Here is a 19,653-nt window from a genome sequence, read left to right on the forward strand (position 1 = left end):
GCCTAAAAAAGGGGGGGGCCTAAAGGGGGGGGTACTGTAGCGCTGGCGTCCCTGCCCTCTGCTAGGCAGGGACGCTGCTCCCCTCACCGCTCTGCTCCGTGCCCGGCGTCCTCTCCCCGCTCTGCTGTCAGCGCGCGCTCCTTCCCGGCGTCCTCCTCCCGCTCTGCTCTCAGCGCGCGCTCCTTCCCGGCCCCTGTGCTTAGGGCGCGCGCGCGCGCGCTCCCCTCCTCTTAAAGGGGCCGCGCGCGCCGTCCTAAGGAGTCCCCGGCCAATGGCCGGAGGACTTCATCATATATAAGGCACCTCCTCCAAAATGGAGGTGCCCGAGCAATGTTGTTTGCACCTGTGTCTCACCTGTGCTTCAGCCCTCAGGTCCCGTTGCCAGTTTCCTGCCAGTTTCCTGCCAGTTACCTGCCTGATTCCCGCCTGAATACTTGTTACCTGTCTGCCAGTCTGAGGTCCGACGGTCTGCCTTACTACTCCTGTCAGTCTGTCTAAAGGACCAGCCTGCCCGCTCACCTGGGAGCGCACATCAGCTACCTGCCTACTTTCCTGAGGTCCGACGGTCTGCCTTACAACTCCGGTCAGTCTGTCTATGGACCAGCTTGCCCGCTCACCTGGGAGCGCTTCTCCGTTACCTGCCTGCTTGCCAGCCCGGAGGCTCCGTTGTCACGTGCTGTGACCATCAGCTACTTCAGACTCTTGTCCGCTCACCTGGGAGCGCTTCTCCGTTACCTGCCTGCTTGCCAGCCCGGAGGCTCCGTTGTCACGTGCTGTGACCATCAGCTACTTCAGAGACTCTTGCCTGCTCACCTGGGAGCGCTTCTCCGTTACCTGCCTGCTTGCCAGCCCGGAGGTTCCACCGTCACGTGCCGTGACCACCTGTTATTCCAGAGACTCTCGCTTGCTCACCTGGGAGCACACATCTACCATCTGCCTGCTAGCCTACCCGGAGGCTCTGCCATCACAGGTCGTACCTACCCTTTACCCAGAGACTGCCCTGATCACTTGCCGTATCTCCCTGTCCGTTCATCCAGAGACTGCCGCCCGCTCCCTTACAAGGGCCGCCCCCTTGTATAGTAGCTCAGAGGTTCCGCCTCCCAGACCCGTTACATAGCAGAGCTGGAGCTGTCCTGGGAACCATGGAAAGGTAAGGATGAGGTTGCTTTATTATTTTTCTTTTATTGCAGGAGATCGTTGGCTTCAGCTGGAATGGGGGTGATGGTAAGTATGGTTTAATTTAGAACAATAAAGAATTGTGTCTTTATTTCAATTAAAGGACTTTATTCTGGGTGTTTGTGTTTTTTTTTTTAACTTTCACTATGGGGTTAGTAATGGGGGTGTCTTATAGACGCCTCTCCATTACTAACCTGGGCTTGATGTCAGCTGGCATTATAAGCTGACATCAACCCCAACCCTATTACCCCCTGCCACCGCACCAGGGCAGCGTGGAAGAGCGAGGCTAAGTGCCAGAATTGGCGCATCCTATGGATGCGCCATTTCTGGGGCGGCTGACGGCTGGTGTTTCTAGCCTGGGAGGGGGCCAATATTCATGGCTCCCTTCCTGGGCTATTAATATCAGCCCCCAGCTGTCTGCCTAGCCTTTGCTAGCTATTAAATTAGGGGGGACCCCACGTCATTTTTTTGGGGGGGGTCCCCCATTTTAATAGCTAGTAAAGGCTAGGTATTCAGCTGGGGGCTGATATTAGTAGCCTGGGAAGCTCCGTGGGTATTACCCCCTTCCCAGGCTTCAAACATCTGCCCCAGCCGTCTGCTTAACCTCCGCTAGAGACTAAAATTACGGGGAACCCCACGCCAATTTTTTTTAATAATAAATCCTTTATTTTAATACTAAATGACAAGTACAGTAACCAACACTATCACTGTACTTCTTCTATATGTGACTGACATGTTTCTATCTATCTAATCTATGTGTGAAGCTCTATTCTGTCTGTTATAAATTGTTGGGTACAGATGCTGAATTGCCGGCCGGCTTTTTTAAAGAGACGGTGCATGAAAACACTATTATTTTTTTTGATAAATCCTTTACACTAAATGACAATTACAGTAAGCAACACTGTCACTGTACTTCGTATATATGTGGCTGACATGTTTCTATCTATCTAATCTATGTGTGATTCTCTATTCCTTCTATTCTAAATTGTCGGGTACAGATGCTGAATTGCCGGCCGGCTTTTTTAAAGAGACGGTGCATGAAAACACTATTATTTTTTTTAATAAATTCTTTGCAGTAAATGACAAGTACAGTAAGCAACACTGTCACTGTACTTCATATATATGTGGCTGACATGTTTCTATCTATCTAATCTATGTGTGAAGCTCTATTCTGTCTGTTATAAATTGTCGGGTACCGCTGCTGAATTGCCGACCGGCTTTTTTAAAGAGACGGTGCACGAAAACACTATTATATTTTTTAATAAATCCTTTACACTAAATGACAAGTACAGTAAGCAACACTGTCACTGTACTTCATATATATGTGACTGACATGTTTCTATCTATCTAATCTATGTGTGATGCTCTATTCCTTCATGTCTAAATTGTCGGGTACCGGTGTATGCCGCTGCTGAATTGCCGGCCGGCTTTTTTAAAGAAAGCGTCTTCTGAGCAGTTTGTCAGCTTTTGGACACCTTTGAAGGTGTTTTCTATGTGTTCCTATGTGTTTTTGTTTGCCTGCCATTGGTTTTAACGGTGTTCGACGGTGTTCTAAGGTGTTCGACGAACAGTTCGACGAACAGTTCCTCGAACATCCCGGTGTTCGACGAACCGAACCGAACCCGAACACTACGGGGGTGGCTCAACACTACTGCTGACACACTCCAGCCACATGAGGTCTGGCATTGTCCTGCATTAGGAGGAACCCAAGGCCAACCGCACCAGCATATGGTCTCACAAGAGGTCTGAGGATCTCATCTCGATACCTAATGGCAGTCAGGCTACCTCTGGCGAGCACATGGAGGGCTGTGCGGCCCTCCAAAGAAATGCCACCCCACACCATTAATGACCCACTGCCAAACCGATCATGCTGAAGGATGTTGCAGGCAGCAGATCGCTCTCCACGGCGTCTCCAGACTCTGTCACGTTTGTCACATGTGCCCAGTGTGAACCTGCTTTCATCTGTGAAGAGCACAGGGCACCAGTTGCGACTTTGCCAATCATGGTGTTCTGTGGCAAATGCCAAGCGTCCTGCAAGGTGTTGGGCTGTGAGCACAACCCTCATCTGTGGACGTCGGGCTCTCATACCACCCTCATGGAGTCGGTTTCTAACCGTTTGTACAGACACATGCACATTTGTGGCCTGCTGGAGGTCATTTTGCAGGGCTCTGGTAGTGCTCCTCCTGTTCCTCCTTGCACAAAGGCAGAGGAAGCGCTCCTGCTGCTGGGCTGTTGCCCTCCTACGGCCCCCTACACGTCTCCTGGTGTACTGGCCTGTCTCCTGGTAGCGCCTCCAGCCTCTGGACACTACGCTGACAGACACAGCAAACCTTCTTGCCACAGCTCGCATTGATGTGCCATCCTGGATGAGCTGCACTACCTGAGCAACTTCTGTGGGTTATAGAGTCCATCTCATGCTACCACGAGTGTGAAAGCACAACCAACATTCAAAAGTGACAAAAACATCAGCCAGAAAGCATTGGTACTGAGATGTGGTCTGTGGTCCCCACCTGCAGAACCACTCCTTTATTGAGGGTGTCTTGATAATTGCCAATAATTTCCATCTATTGTCTATTCCATTTGCACAACAGCATGTGAAATTGATTGTCAATCAGTGTTGCTTCCTAAGTGGACAGTTTGATTTCACAGAAGTTTGATTTACTTGGAGTTATAGTCTGTTGTTTAAGTGTTCCCTTTATTTTTTTGAGCAGTGTATATACATATATATATATATATATATATATATATATATATATATATACTGTATATAGGTGCATCTCACTAAATTAGAATATCATCAAAAAGTTAATTTATTTCAGTTCTTCAATAAAAAAAAGTGAAACTCATATATTATATAGAGTCATTACAGAGTGATCTATTTCAAGTGTTTATTTCTGTTAATGTTGATGATTATGGCGTACAGCCAATGAAAACACAAAAGTCATTATCTCAGTAAATTAGAATACTTTATAACAACAGCTTGAAAAATGTTTTTAAAATCCAAAATGTTGGTCTACTGAAATGTACAGTACAGACCAAAAGTTTGGACACACCTTCTCATTTAAAGATTTTTCTGTATTTTCATGACTATGAAAATTGTACATTCACACTGAAGGCATCAAAACTATGAATTAACACATGTGGAATTATATACTTAACAAAAAAGTGTGAAACAACTGAAAATATGACTTATATTCTAGGTTCTTCAAAGTAGCCAACTTTTGCTTTGATGACTACTTTGCACACTCTTGGCATTCTGTTGATGTGCTTCAAGAGGTAGTCACCGGAAATGGTCTTCCAACAATCTTGAAGAAGTTCCCAGAGATGCTTAGCACTTGTTGGCCCTTTTGCCTTCACTCTGCAGTCCAGCTCACCCCAAACCATCTCGATTGGGTTCAGGTCTGGTGACTGTGGAGGCCAGGTCATCTGGCGTAGCACCCCATCACTCTCCTTCTTGTTCAAATAGTCTTTACACAGCCTGGAGGTGTGTTTGGGGTCATTGTCTTGTTGAAAAATAAATGATGGTCCAACTAAACGCAAACCGGATGGAATAGCATGCTGCTACAAGATGCTGTGGTAGCCATGCTGGTTCAGTATGCCTTCAATTTTGAATAAATCCCCAACAGTGTCACCTGCAAAGGACCCCCACACCATCACACCTCCTCCTCCATGCTTCACGGTGGGAACCAGGCATGTAGTGTCCATCCGTTCACCTTTTCTGCATCGTACAAAGACACGGTGGTTGGAACCAAAGATCTCAAATTTGGACTCATCCGACCAAAGCACAGATTTCCACTGGTCTAATGTCCATTCCTTGTGTTCTTTAGCCCAAACAAGTCTCTTCTGCTTGTTGCCTGTCCTTAGCAGTGGTTTCCTAGCAGCTATTTTACCATGAAGGCCTGCTGCACAAAGTCTCCTCTTAACATTTGTTGAAGAGATGTGTCTGCTGCTAGAACTCTGTGTGGCATTGACCTGGTCTCTAATCTGAGCTGCTGTTAACCTGTGATTTCTGAGGCTGGTGACTTGGATAAACTTATCCTCAGAAGCAGAGGTGACTCTTGGTTTTCCTTTCCTGGGGCGGTCCTCATGTGAGCCAGTTTCTTTGTATCGCTTGATGATTTTTGCAACTGCACTTGGGGACACATTCAAAGTATGCCCAATTTTTCGGACTGACTGACCTTCATTTCTTAAGGTAATGATGGCCACTCGTTTTTCTTTACTTAGCTGCTTTTTTCTTGCCATAATACAAATTCTAACAGTCTATTCAGTAGGACTATCAGCTGTGCATACACCGGACTTCTGCACAACACAACTGATGGTCCCAACCCCATTTATAAGGCAAGAAATCCCACTTATTAAACCTGACAGGGCACACCTGTGAAGTGAAAACCATTTCCGGTGACTCCCTCTTGAAGCTCATCAAGAGAATGCCAAGAGTGTGCAAAGCAGTCATCAAAGCAAAAGGTGGCTACTTTGAAGAACCTAGAATATAAGACATATTTTCAGTTGTTTCACACTTTTTTGTTAAGTATATAATTCCACATGTGTTAATTCATAGTTTTGACGCCTTCAGTGTGAATGTACAATTTTCAAAGTCATGAAAATACAGAAAAATCTTTAAATGAGAAGGTGCGTCCAAACTTTTGGTCTGTACTGTATATTCAGTAAATCCCCTCAATACTTGGTCGGGGCTCCTTTTACATCAATTACTGCATCAATGCGGCGTGGCATGGAGACGATCAGCCTGTGGCACTGCTGAAGTGTTATGGAAGCCCAGGTTGCTTTGATAGCAGCCTTCATCTTGTCTATATTGTTGGGTCTGGTGTTTCTCATCTTCCTCTTGACAATACCCCATAGATTCTCTATGGGGTTAAGGTCAGGCGAGTTTGCTGGCCAATCAAGCACAGTGATACTGTTGTTTGTAAACCAGGTATTGGTACTTTTGGCAGTGTGGACAGGTGCCAAGTTCTGCTGGAGAATGACATTTCCATCTCCAAAAAGCTTGTCGGCAGATGAAGTGCTCTAAAATTTCCTGGTAGACGGCTGCGCTGACTTTGGTCTTCATAAAACACAGTGGACGTACACCAGCAGATGACATGGCTCCCCAAACCATCACTGATTGTGGAAACTTCACACTAGACCTCAAGCAGCTTGGATTGTGGCCTCTCCACTCTTCCTCCAGACTCTGGGACCTTGATTTCCAAATGAAAATTGGAACTCTGGGACCTTGTGGAGTGTGTCAATGACTGCCTTCTGAACATCTGTCAAGTCAGCAGTCTTTCCCATGATTGTGGAGCCTACTGAAACAGACTAAGGGAACTTTTTAAACACTTAGGAAGCCTTTGCAGGTGTTTTTTGTTAATTATTTTAATTTACTGAGATAATGACTTTTGTGTTTTCATTGGCTATAAGCCATAATCATCAACATTAACAGAAATAAACACTTGAAATAGATCACCCGGTTTGTAATGACTCTATATAATATATGAGTTTCACTTTTTGTATTGAAGAACTGAAATAAATTAACTTTTTGATGATATTCTAATTTAGTGAGATGTACCTGTATATATATATGTATGTGTGTGTGTGTATATGTAATATATACATATTTATATATATATGTATATATATGTATATATATTATATATATACACATATATATATATATATGTATGTATATGTATATATGTACAGTGTATTGTGAAGGTATTTGGCCCCCTTGAACTTTTCTACCTTTTGCCACATTTCTGGCTTCAAAGATATAAAATTCAAATTTTTTTGGGAAGAATCAACAACAAGTGGGACACAATTGTGAAGTGGAACGAAATTTATTGAATATTTTACATTTTTAAAAAAAATTAAAAACTGAAAAGTGGGTGTGCAATATTATTCGCCCCTTTACTTTCAGTGCAGCAAACTCACTCCAGAAGTTCAGCGAGGATCTCTGAATGATCCAATGTTGTTCTAAATGACTGGTAATGATAAATAGAATCCACCTGTGTGTAATCAACTCTCCGTATAAATGCACCTGCTCTGTGATAGTCTCAGGGTTCTGTTTCAAGTGCAGAGAGCATCATGAAGACCAAGGAACACACCAGGTAGGTCTGAGATACTGTTGTAGCAAAGTTTAAAGCCGGATTTGGACACAAAAAGATTTCCCAAGTTTTAAACATCTCAAGCAGCACTGTGCAAGCGATCATATTGAAATGGAGGGAGTATCAGACCACTGCAAATCTACCAAGACCCGGCCGTCCCTCTAGACTTTCATCTCGAACAAGGAGAAGACTGATCAGAGATGCAGCCAAAAGACCCATGATCACTCTGGATGAACTGCAGAGATCTACAGCTGAGGTGGGAGGGTCTGTCCATAAAACAACAATCAGTCATACACTGCACAAATCTGGCCTTTATGGAAGAGTGGCAAGAAGAAAGCCACTTCTCAAAGACATCCATAAAAATTCTCGTTTGAAGTTTGCCACAAGCCACCTGGGAGACACACCAAACATGTGGAATAAGGTGCTCTGGTCAGATGAAACCAAAATCGAACTTTTTGGCCACAATGCAAAACGATATGTTTGGCGTAAAAGCAGCACAGCTCATCACCCTCAAAACACCATCCCCACTGTCAAACATGGTGGTGGCAGCATCATGGTTTGGGCCTGCTTTTTTTCAGCAGAGACAGGGAAGATGGTTAAAATTGATGGGAAGATGGATGGAGCCAAATACAGGACCATTCTGGAAAAAAACCTGTTGGAGTCTGCAAAAGACCTGAGACTGGGACGGAGATTTATCTTCCAACAAGACAATGATCCCAAACATAAAGCAAAATCTACAATGGAATGGTTCAAAAATAAACGTATCCAGGTGTTAGAATGGCCAAGTCAAAGTCCAGACCTGAATCCAATCGAGAATCTGTGGAAAGAGCTGAAAACTGCTGTTTACAAACACCCTCCATCCAACCTCAATGAGCTTGAGCTGTTTTGCAAGGAAGAATGGGCAAGAATTTCAGCCTCTCAATGTGCAAAACTGATAGAGACATACCCCAAGCAACTTGCAGCTGTAATCGCAGCAAAAGGTGGTGCTACAATGTATTAACTCAAGGGGGCCGAATAATATTGCACGCCCCACTTTTCAGTTTTAATTTTTTCAAAAAGTTTAAAATATCCAATAAATTTTGTTCCACTTCGCGATTGTGTCCCACTTGTTGTTGATTCTTCCCAAAAAAGTTAGAATTTTATATCTCTATGTTTGAAGCCAGAAATGTGGCAAAAGGTAGAAAAGTTCAAGGGGGCCAAATACTTTCACAAGGCACCGTATGTGTGTGTGTGTGTATATATATAGTATTATAATATAACTATTTTTTTTTGTAATTGTATGAATTAGTAAAGTCTGCTAAGGTTTTTCCCTACAGCAAGAAAATGTAAATCACAGATAAAATAAATATTTGTGTAAATACTATACTGAAAATGGTCATCTTCCAAATGGCTAGAACTATCAATATATATATATATATATATATATATATATATATATATATATATATATATATATATCTCATGCTGCTCTCGGATTACATAGCAAAGATCTCCTGACAGATATACGGTAATTATATTCCTTTACAGTTTACTTGTTACTAAAAATTCACTCTGCTCTCAAGAACCGGCCACCTCTACAGTCTATCAGGTGATTGGACACCCGGTACAGGTAGTTTATGGCTTCAGAGGTGCAGTTTACGGAGCAAGAGGAACAAAGCTATTAAATTTTATATATTTAATCCAGAAAGGTAGGCAGTGTTTAAAAATATACAAAAGATGTTATGAAACAAACAATTCTGTATCTACAATTACATAAAATAAAAAAGAATAACAAAAGAAAATTACTAATTATCTTTAGGCCGGTTTCACATATCCGGATATTTCCAGTTCCAGAGATATACGTGTCCCGTGTGTGTCACACGTGTGGCAACCATGTGCCGCATCAGGATCACACGGACCAGTGCCTGGGAATCAGCGCTACAGTTAGCGCTGTTCCCAAGCGCCGGGTGCTGGACGCTGCCTTCATCATGGTTCCCTGCCGGCGCTGTGATCAGCACCAGCAAGGACAATGATGAGGGTAGTGGTAGTATGCTCCTGCAGTGTCCCCACCTGTAAAAATAAGAATAAAATAATAAAATCCATATACTCACTTCTCCTAGGTGTCCCCCACTGTAATATATGTGACCGCTGCTGCCGAGGAGCGGGGAGAATGAGCGGGTCTGGAGGTGCAGCTCAGGAGCGGTGTCCTGTCACTCACTGAGTGCATGTCCGGAGCCGCTCGCTCATTCTCCCCGCCTCCTCTGCAGCAGAAGTCGCATGAATTATACTGACCAAATACTGATAGTGGGGCCGTGGCCTTAAGCGAAGCATGTGAAGTCTTTTTGGATCATATAAAAATGGAAACTATGACCCCCAATGTGAACATGCTCCATCCTCCATGTAAAAACTCATTTCTCAGATTTATTAAAACTACCAAAAAAAAAAAATAACTTCTGTCTTCGCTGCCCACAGCAATCACAGTGCATTAATTATAGTGCAAATCCTTCCCAGGCAAATATGCGCTTAAAATTTGTACAGGAGCGTAGTTTCTGATAAATTCGGGGACAGCTTACGCAATGCTTTTTAAGCCTTTGTGTGTTAAAGGAAATGATTCCCTTTATTTCGGAGGAAATCTCAAGGTGGGAAAAAAATCTGAGAAAAGGTGAATTATTTACACAGACATCCAGGGGAGGATGTTAAAGGGCTTATCACAGTCCTGGCAGAGGAGTAGTTAATCTGGACATAGCCCCCCAATGGCTATTGTTGTCAGAGTAGCAGAACTGCCAGGCAATTCCCCTGTAGTGAGTGCGGAGTGCGCTCTGATGTAACCGCGCCAGCCAGAGGCACATGTCCGCTCTCCAAGCCGCACTTTGATATTTCTGTGTACTGACAGCACAAGGGACTGTTCCACTATCTGAGGTCGCACATAAATAGCAGCTGCCCATAGAATTCTCCGTACTATCACAGAACACATTACTTCAATGAAATGCACCAAAAAAAAACCATGCACGATACAACAGACGATCGCTACTTCAAATTCTACTCTGCAAAACGCATAGTCAGATAATAAAAAATTGCATCGAATATCTACAAGTTGCAATGCTGGAGCCAAATGTATCATTGACCTGCACCATTCGTTGGTACATCATTTTGGGAAACCTGCATGACTACTGTAGTGCTTGCATCAAATATGTTGCATGGCAATTTCAATATATTTAGTGTCATGCGTACCTGTAATTTTACCCAAACGACAGTAAAATCTTGATCTTCCATTCCACATCAAGTTAACACTGCTTTTGGTGCCCATATCAGTTTAATATGTCCAGGAACTATCCCGTTCTCTATAACTTGCCATACATTCGTTTTCAGTGGATGGTTCCTCTTCATCGGCATTCTGACAGCACTATAGGTTCAGAACCTTTTTTTCCCTTATTTCCACACATGCATTCCCCATGCTATAGTACATTGACGTAAAGCCCACTTCTCTGTTATAGCTGTGTAAACAGGTGCCTGTGGAGAGGTGAATACTTGTTTTCCCCAGAGAACCCCTGTAAGTGCATCTTGTTCTAAGTATTTAATCACTAATGGAAATAAAGAATCTTCTAATTGATATCAGAGAGAACAAATGACCGCCATACACAACACAATCCACTGTACCAACACCAATAGCACCACATACAAGGGAGAAATACTGCCACACCATGACCAGACCACATATTACCACCACATAGTGACCGAATAATGCTACATACAAGAGAGAAATACAGTGACACCCGTGACCAGACCACTTATTACCACCACATAGTGACCGAATAATATCACATACAAGGGAGAAATACCACCACACCGTGACCAGACCAGATATTAACAGCATATAGTATCCAAATAATTCCCCATCATTGCTCTCCCCACCTCCTCCATCATTGCTCTCCCCATCCCCATCATTGCTCTTCCCACCTCCTCCATCATTGTTCTCTCCCACCTCCTCCATCATTGCTCTCCCCCACCTCCTCCATCATTTTCATATCTCCTCCACCATCATTGCCATATCTCCCCATCATAATTGCCATATCTCCCTCCCACCTCCTCCATCATTTCCATATCCCCCCACCTCCTCCATCATCATTGCCATATCTTCCCCACCTCCTCCATCATCTTCATATCCCCCCCACCTCCTCCATCATCATTGCCATATCTCTCCCACCTCCTCCATCATTGCCATATCTCCCCCACCTCCTCCAATATTGCCATATCTCCATCCACCTCCTCCATCATCATTGCCATATTTCCCCCCACCTCCATCATTGCCATGCCATATCTCCCCCCACCTCCTCCATCATCGTTGCCATATCTCCCACCACCTCCTCCATCATTGCCATATCTCCCCCCACCTCTTCTATTGTCATTGCCATATCTCCCCCACCTCCTCCATCATCATTGCCATATCTTCCCCTTCTCCTCCATCATTGCCATATCTCCCCCCACCTCCTCCATCATTATTGCCATATCTCTCCCACCTCCTCCATCATTGCCATATCCCCCATCCCCTCTATCATTGCCATATCTCCACTCACCTCCTCCATCATCATTGCCATATCTCCACCCATCTCCTCCATCATCATTGCCATATTTCCCCCCACCTCCTCCATCATCATTGCCATGCCATATCTCCCCCCACCTCCTCCATCATCGTTGCCATATCTCCCCCCACCTCCTCCATCATTACCATATCTCCCCCCACCTCCTCTATCATCATTGCCATATCTCCCCCACTTCCTGCATCACCATTGCCATATCTCCCCCACCTCCTTCATTATCATTGCCATGCTATATCTCCCCCACCTCCTCCGTCATCATTGCCATATCTCCCCCACCTCCTCCGTCATTGCCATATCTCCTGCCACCTCCTCCATCATTGCCATATCTCCCCCCACCTCCTCCATCATCATTGCCATGCTTCCCCCACCTCCTCCATCACCATTGCCATGCCACATCTCCCCCCACCTCCTCCATCACCATGCCATATGTCCCCCCACTTCCTCCATCACCATAGCTCCTTTCACCTCCTCCATCACCATTGCCATATCTCCCCCACCTCCTCCATCATTGCCATATCTCCCCCCCACCTTCTCCATCATTGCCATATCTCCCCCCACCCCATCCCCATCATTGCTCTCCTCACCTCCTCCATCATTGTTCTCTCCCACCTCCTCCATCATTGCTATCCCCCACCTCCTCCATCATTTTCATATCTCCTCCACCATCATTGCCATATCTCCCCATCATAATTGCCATATCTCCCTCCCACCTCCTCCATCATTTCCATATCCCCCCACCTCCTCCATCATCATTGCCATATCTTCCCCACCTCCTCCATCATCTTCATATCTCCCCCCCACCTCCTCCATCACCATGCCATGCGTATCTCCCCCCACATCCTCCATCACCATTACCATATCTCCCCCCACCTCCTCCATCACCATTGCCATATCTCCCCCACCTCCTCCATCATTGCCATATCTCCCCCCACCTCCTCCATCATCATGCCATGCATATCTCCCCCCACCTCCTCCATCACCATGCCATGCATATGTCCCCCCACATCCTCCATCACCATATCCATGCGTCCCCTCACCTCCTCCATCACCATGCCATATCCTCCCCACATCCTCCTCCACCATAGCATACATATCTCCCCCCACCTCCTCCATCACCATTACCATAGCTCCTTTCACCTCGTCCATCACCATTGCCATATCTCCCCCACCTCCTCCATCATTGCCATATCTCCCCCCACCTTCTCCATCATTGCCATATCTCCCCCCACATCCTCCATCACCATTACCATATCTCCCCCCACCTCCTCCATCACCATTGCCATATCTCCCCCACCTCCTCCTCCATCATTGCCATATCTCCCCCCACCTCCTCCATCACCATGCCATGCATATCTCCCCCACCTCCTCTATCACCATGCCATGCATATCTCCCCCCACATCCTCCATCACCATTGCCATGCGTCCCCCCACCTCCTCCATCACCATGCCATATTCCCCCCACATCCTCCACCACACCATACATATCTCCCCCCACCTCCTCCATCACCACTCCCATATCTCCCCCACCTCCTCCATCACCATTGCTCTACCTCACCTCCCTCCACCTCCTCCATCACTGTTGCTCTCCGTCATCTTCCCCCCACCTCCTCCATCCCCACTGTATTAGTTAAAAAAAACAACAACACTCACCCTCTCTGCTCCTTCCCCTGTAGCACCGTCCTCAGCTTCCTGCCCGGCATCTTTCTCCCTGACACAGGCCCGCGCTGCATGGTGACGTCATCAAGCAGCGCGAGCCTGTGTCAGGGAGAAAGCGGCGGGCAGAAAGCACAGGACGGATCCCTTTGCTCCGCTGCCATTTTCCTCCCGTCAGCAGCGGAGCGGGAGGGATCGCTCCCTGCCCGCCTCACACTTTGAGGGCAATCTGGCCTGGTTCGTGGACCCCCAGGCCAGATTGCCCTCAAAGTGTGCGGCGAGCAACCCTCATCAGCCGCACTGCAACGGCCCCCCCCTCCACCTCGGCCATGTTAACCAGCGGGCCCCTTGCGTCCTGCTCAGGGGCCCGCCGAAGACCTGGACCCCCAGTTCGACCCTAGCTGGGAAGGTTCATGGTTATTGACCCCTTCCTAGACTAAAACCTGTTCGGAGAGACTCTGCCTCGCTAACATGCTCTTTTTTTACACACAGTCATGTGACTTAGTAGAAAATTGACCCTCCAGATGTTTTTCACTAGTACCACTTACTTTTCCAGCCTTTTGTTAAAATTGGTCCAACTTTTTTGATATGTGCTGCTGCCATCAATTTCTAAATGAGTTTTTTCTAATGAAATTGAAACATGTCCAACATTCATTTTCTCATCTGTGTTCTATGTTCGGCTGTGAATAAAATATCGATATAAAATATTTCCAAATCATTACATTCTTCACATTTCACACAGCATCTCAACTTTTTCGGAATTAGGGTTGTACATTGTGATTTTGTTAGTCATTACATTGGCCATCGTGTGAGTTTATTCAAATAACAGTGAATTTTTAAGCAGGTTGTTACGGGTCCGGGTGGTGGAACCTCTGTGCTGTGATGCAAGGAGGTACCAGAGGGGCGTAACTAAGTGCCTACCGGGACCAACCCTGGCTACACGGCGGCTTAATCGAACCAAGGAGGGACCGGGAAGGTGGACCAGGTGCCACTCCGGGACCGACCTCGTGTGAGAACAGGCGACTCCCACGGGACAGAAGGCTGAAGCCGACAGATGAGCACGGCTGATAGGAAGGCAGGCAACGCAGATAGGCAGGCAGGCTTGGCTGGAAGGCGGGCACGGCTGGTAGACTGGCTGGCGGCACGGCTGGTAGATAGACTGGGGGGCACGGCTGATGGACAGACTGGCGGGCAAGGCTGACGGACAGGCTGGCGGGCACGGCTGATAGGCTGGTGAGCACGGCTGATAGACAGGTTGGCGGGCACGGATGGGACCTGAGGGCTGGAGAGAGTGTAAGCACACAAACAACAACTTTGCACAGGCACCTCCATTTGGGAGGAGGTGCCTTAAATAGGGGCAGTCCTCCAACCATTGGCCGGGGACTCTTTAGGACGGCGCGTGCAGCCCCTTTAAGAGAGAGGGAGCGCGCGTGTGCGTGCCCTTAGTACAGTGCCCGGGGATCTGCACACGGTGCGCGCACCCCAGGCAGACGCAGCAGGAAGACCAGAGGGAGGAGCGGGGAACACTGGACAGGGCCGCTGCAGTGAGTGGATCGGCGTCTCTGCCGGGCAGGAGGCAGAGACGCCGGCGCTACACAGGTTATCTGATGGAGAGCAGATGCGGAAAGTGTACAGAGAGGAATTAACAAACAGCTGACAGTTGTTGGAAGGGAAAACTTTGACGGTGTACACCCTAATTACCAAAGAGGTGCGAATCAATGCAAGGTGAAGATACCTGCCTCGAAGGCATATGGCACGTCTCCATATCAGAGGTCCCACAAGACAATGGAAGTCCAATATTTTCTTTGCCATATCTATAAAATCAGCGTTTCACATAATCCATGGATATTTCCATGATCAGGGAACATCGTAAAAGTTTTGGTAGCTGGCAACCCACAGGAATGCCATATCAGCCTGAATTATGGATATATCATATTCATTCGTGGTATGTATAGAATGCTTGATGATGGAAGTATTGTTTCTCTAGGAAGTTCCTGGGGGAAAATATGACCGACTGCGTAAATATGGCTGAAAACTGAGTTAGAATCTAATCTAATTGGCTGACCCCCTCTTAACCTCAGCTGAGGGAAGATTGAGGGATCTGGTAACACCCTTTAAAACATGTCACCTAAGAAATATCAGGGAAAGACCCCAGGAGAGGCAACGACTAGTATTGCAGATCTGTCCATATTTCCTGCGCAGTTCTCCTCCACCAGAAGCTTTCACGGATCAAAGTCATAAGATGTATCTGTATTTTAGCCCATTTATTTTATACTGTTTTTGACAGTATGTACTGTATGTGTTTTTTATTATTCCATCTTTTGTAACCTTTTTTAAGCACTGTACTTCTTTTTGTATATTAAATCTAAAATTTATTAAGTTTGTTCCTTTCTGCTCTAAACGTTCTCACAAAAAGTGAGGATGTCGAGAATATCTTGGTTGTGTTACTCTGTGTGCAAGAGGAGTACCTATTAGATTCTCGAGAAAGCTGGGTGGCGTGTGTTACCCATTGCAGGCGTCTCGCTGGCTTATCAAAACGGCAAGTAGTGGCAGCGAAAAGTGTAGCGTGGATGTTGGAACTGTGGGGTCATTGTCAGCCTACTGCGATACGTGAGTTAGGCAAGCAGAGTCCCCCTATGCAGAAGCTTCTGAGTCACGTGTATTGCAAGTGAGTGGTGTTCGTGACAGGTTGGTGGTGGCGGGAGTGGTGTTCCTGACAATACAATGTCAATAAAAAATTCCCACGGCCACAAAGGTGTGACATTTATTGTTTTAATACACATTTTATGTTTTCTTTGAAAAGTGTCTAGAAAAAGAGAACAAAAAAAAAAAAAAGAAGTGCCTGTGCACATAGGGCACCACCTGGAGATGGTGTGGGGGTTGCCAGTTATAGTGATACATTTACCTGGTGCAGTTTTGCTGATTACACAACTAACTTCACTTGCTCAGGTCATTTGGACAGTTGCAGTTGGCGACTCCTTCCCGAAAACGGTATTAGCACATCTAGTAGTTTTTCATATGATCCCGCTTCCTTGGTGCTGCTGTTAGACACCAATGCGTTGTGCTGTATCTTTCCAGGACTGAAGATGTCAGGCGATACAGATAGCGTCACATGTGAGATATGTGCTACCATATATCACAGGGATAGTACCCATCAGAAGAAAGTATGCCCCCTAAGGAAGCCTACACGAAAAACGCGTTGGGGCTCTCATTTTGACGCACTTGGCACTTTATAGGTGAGCATACTTTCTTCTGATGGGTACTATCCGTTTTGATATATATTAGCACATATCTCACATGTGACGCTATCTGTATGGCATTGTACACATTATTACTATGATAGCATGTGGACTGTCTGGCATTTGCCTTTTTGACAGTCTTTTTTCCACAAGGGATTTATTATGTCTAACATTTAATTACCACTCCTCTTAGATGGGATTTTTTGTATCAGTGATTGTGACCATACATGACTGATACACTCATGTGGTTTCATGTGTTACATATCTAGTCAGTTACTCCTGTTAGGCAACGGCCCCACTATCAGTATTTGGCCAGTATTTTTTCTCAGGAGTGGGAGCCAAAACCAGGTGAGGAACATTCAGAGAAAAGGTATAATAGAAACAAGTTACCAATTCTGCATTTATAACCCACTCCTGAGAAAAAATACTGACCGAATCAGGGCTTCCACCAGGAATTTCAGGGCCCAATACAGGCAACATTTTCAGGCCCCCTTGAGACTCTGCCCAGGCTCCACCCCAGCTCCGCCTCCACCTCTCGAACCTTCCACAGTCCCACCACCCTCTCTTGGAAAACTCCACTTCTGCACCACGTCCTCGCCAATCTCACATTAAACGTACCCATCAAATACCATAACACATACATATCCATCAGCTTTTGTTTTGGCCAAAATATTTTTTATGCCACCACCACAAGGAGACTTTTCTGGCCGGGCCCTACTCTACTTCAACCTCTTAAACGTTTATTATAATACCCAATACTCTTTTTAGGTATATTTTTATTTATTTTTCTTTAAGGGAATGTGTCACATACATTTTTTAAAATGACCAATAATATCACATACAAGGGACAAATACACCATGACCGGACCACACAGTACCACCACATAGTGACTGATTAATACCACATACTGCCACACTGTGACCAGATCACATATTACCACCACATAATAAAAGAATAATACCACATACAAGGGACAAATACCGCCACACCATGACCAGACCACATATTACCACCACATAGTGACCAATAATACCACATACAGGGGACTAATACCGCCACACCATGACCAGATCACATATTACCACCACATAGTGACCAAATAATACCACATACAAGGGACAAATACCGCCACAACATGGCCAGACCACATATTACCACCATATAGTGACCGAATAATACCACATACAGGGAAGAAATACTGTCACACCATGACCAGACCACATATCACCACAACATAGTGACCGAATACTACCACATACAAGGAACAAATACCACCACATCATGACCAGACCACATATTACCACCACAGTGAATGAATAATACAACGTACGAGGGACACATATCGTCACACCAGGACCAGACCACATATTACCATCACTTAGTGACCATTCCTGGCCCCATATCCATCATGTCAGCTGGCGGCTGTCAACTATTGCGATGCAGGAAGACCAGCTTCCTGCATGGCAATATATTTCAACTGTATGTGCATCCGAGGACATGTTCAGTTGAATACTAAAACGGCCCAACCCACCCCTGCAGCCTAGTGAGCAGAAGCAAAAGGGGGCTGGACTGGGTGAAACATGCAGTGTGTGTTTCTCACCCAGTCTGGGGCCTCCTCTTTACTGCTGCTCACCGGGCCTCATACTCCAGTAAGGGTAGTAATGCCCTGATGGCGGCCCTGGACCAAATACTGATAGTGGGGCCGTGGCCTTATATTGACATCTGAACTCTGCCAGTGTGGTCACACTTTTTTGTGTTTTCCCCAGCAACCATGTATACTTGCCATGATATTCTACAACTTTTTTAAAGTGTTTAATAAAGTCGATACATATTTTATACGCATGATACTCTTGTTTGGCATTACTTTTGGGGTATATAGCTCCTGTTTTTCTCTATTTTTGTCCTAATTGCTTTGGGATTTCCCCCTATAGTCAGTCAATGGTCCCCTTACATATTCTTGCTTCTAGCAAATGTTCTATATTTCATAAGAGAACGTTGGAGTATTTTAGGAGTCATTTTTTAGGATACACTTTTGCTGAGCATTTTACAGTAGAGGTGCAGAGCATTTGGTAGGAGAGGTGCAGAGCTTATTAGACTACATAGTGTGATGAGCAGAACATTTGGTAGCACAAAGCAGCGGCGCTTCCTGGTCTACAGATTCTGATGTGCAATGATTTCTTTAGCACAGAGGTGCAGAGCTTATTAGATTTTATATAGTGATGTGCAGAGCATTTTATAGCACATAAGTGCAGCGGCTACAGATTCTGCGGTGCAGAGCGTTTTGGTAGCACAGAGCAGTTGGTAGGAGAGGTGCGGAGCACAATAGACTACATATGGTGATGTGCAGAGCATTTCAGGCTGTGGATCCTGATGTGCAGAGCATTTCAGGTTGCGGATCCTGACGTGCAGAGCATTTCAGGCTGAGGATCCTGACGTGCAGAGCATTTCAGGCTGAGGATCCTGACGTGCAGAGCATTTCAGGCTGCGGATCCTGACGTGCAGAGCATTTCAGGCTGCGGATCCTGACGTGCAGAGCATTTCAGGCTGCGGATCCTGACGTGCAGAGCATTTCAGGCTGCGGATCCTGGTGTGCAGAGCATTTCAGGCTGCGGATCCTGGTGTGCAGAGCATTTTGGGCAGCAGATCCTGATGTGCAGAGCATTTCAGCCTGCAGATCCTGATGTGCAGAGCATTTTTTAGGACACACACCACAGTGGTGCAGTCATTTCCCAACACAATGGTGCAGAGCTTGTTGGGCAGGATTGCAGCTCTGCAGAGTATCTCCTAATAAAGCGCTGCGGCAGAGCTTTTCTTTTGGATAATGTAGAGCACTCGGGTATCTGAGGAGACTGTATATACTCTGGCCCCCCCAGGCGATGTCGGCCCCCAGGGTGTCACGTGACCCCGCCCTA

This window comes from Phyllobates terribilis, unplaced genomic scaffold (genome assembly GCF_046119375.1).
Source record: "Phyllobates terribilis strain yellow unplaced genomic scaffold, ASM4611937v1 Scaffold_13__5_contigs__length_258822181, whole genome shotgun sequence".
Lineage (NCBI taxonomy): Eukaryota > Metazoa > Chordata > Amphibia > Anura > Dendrobatidae > Phyllobates > Phyllobates terribilis.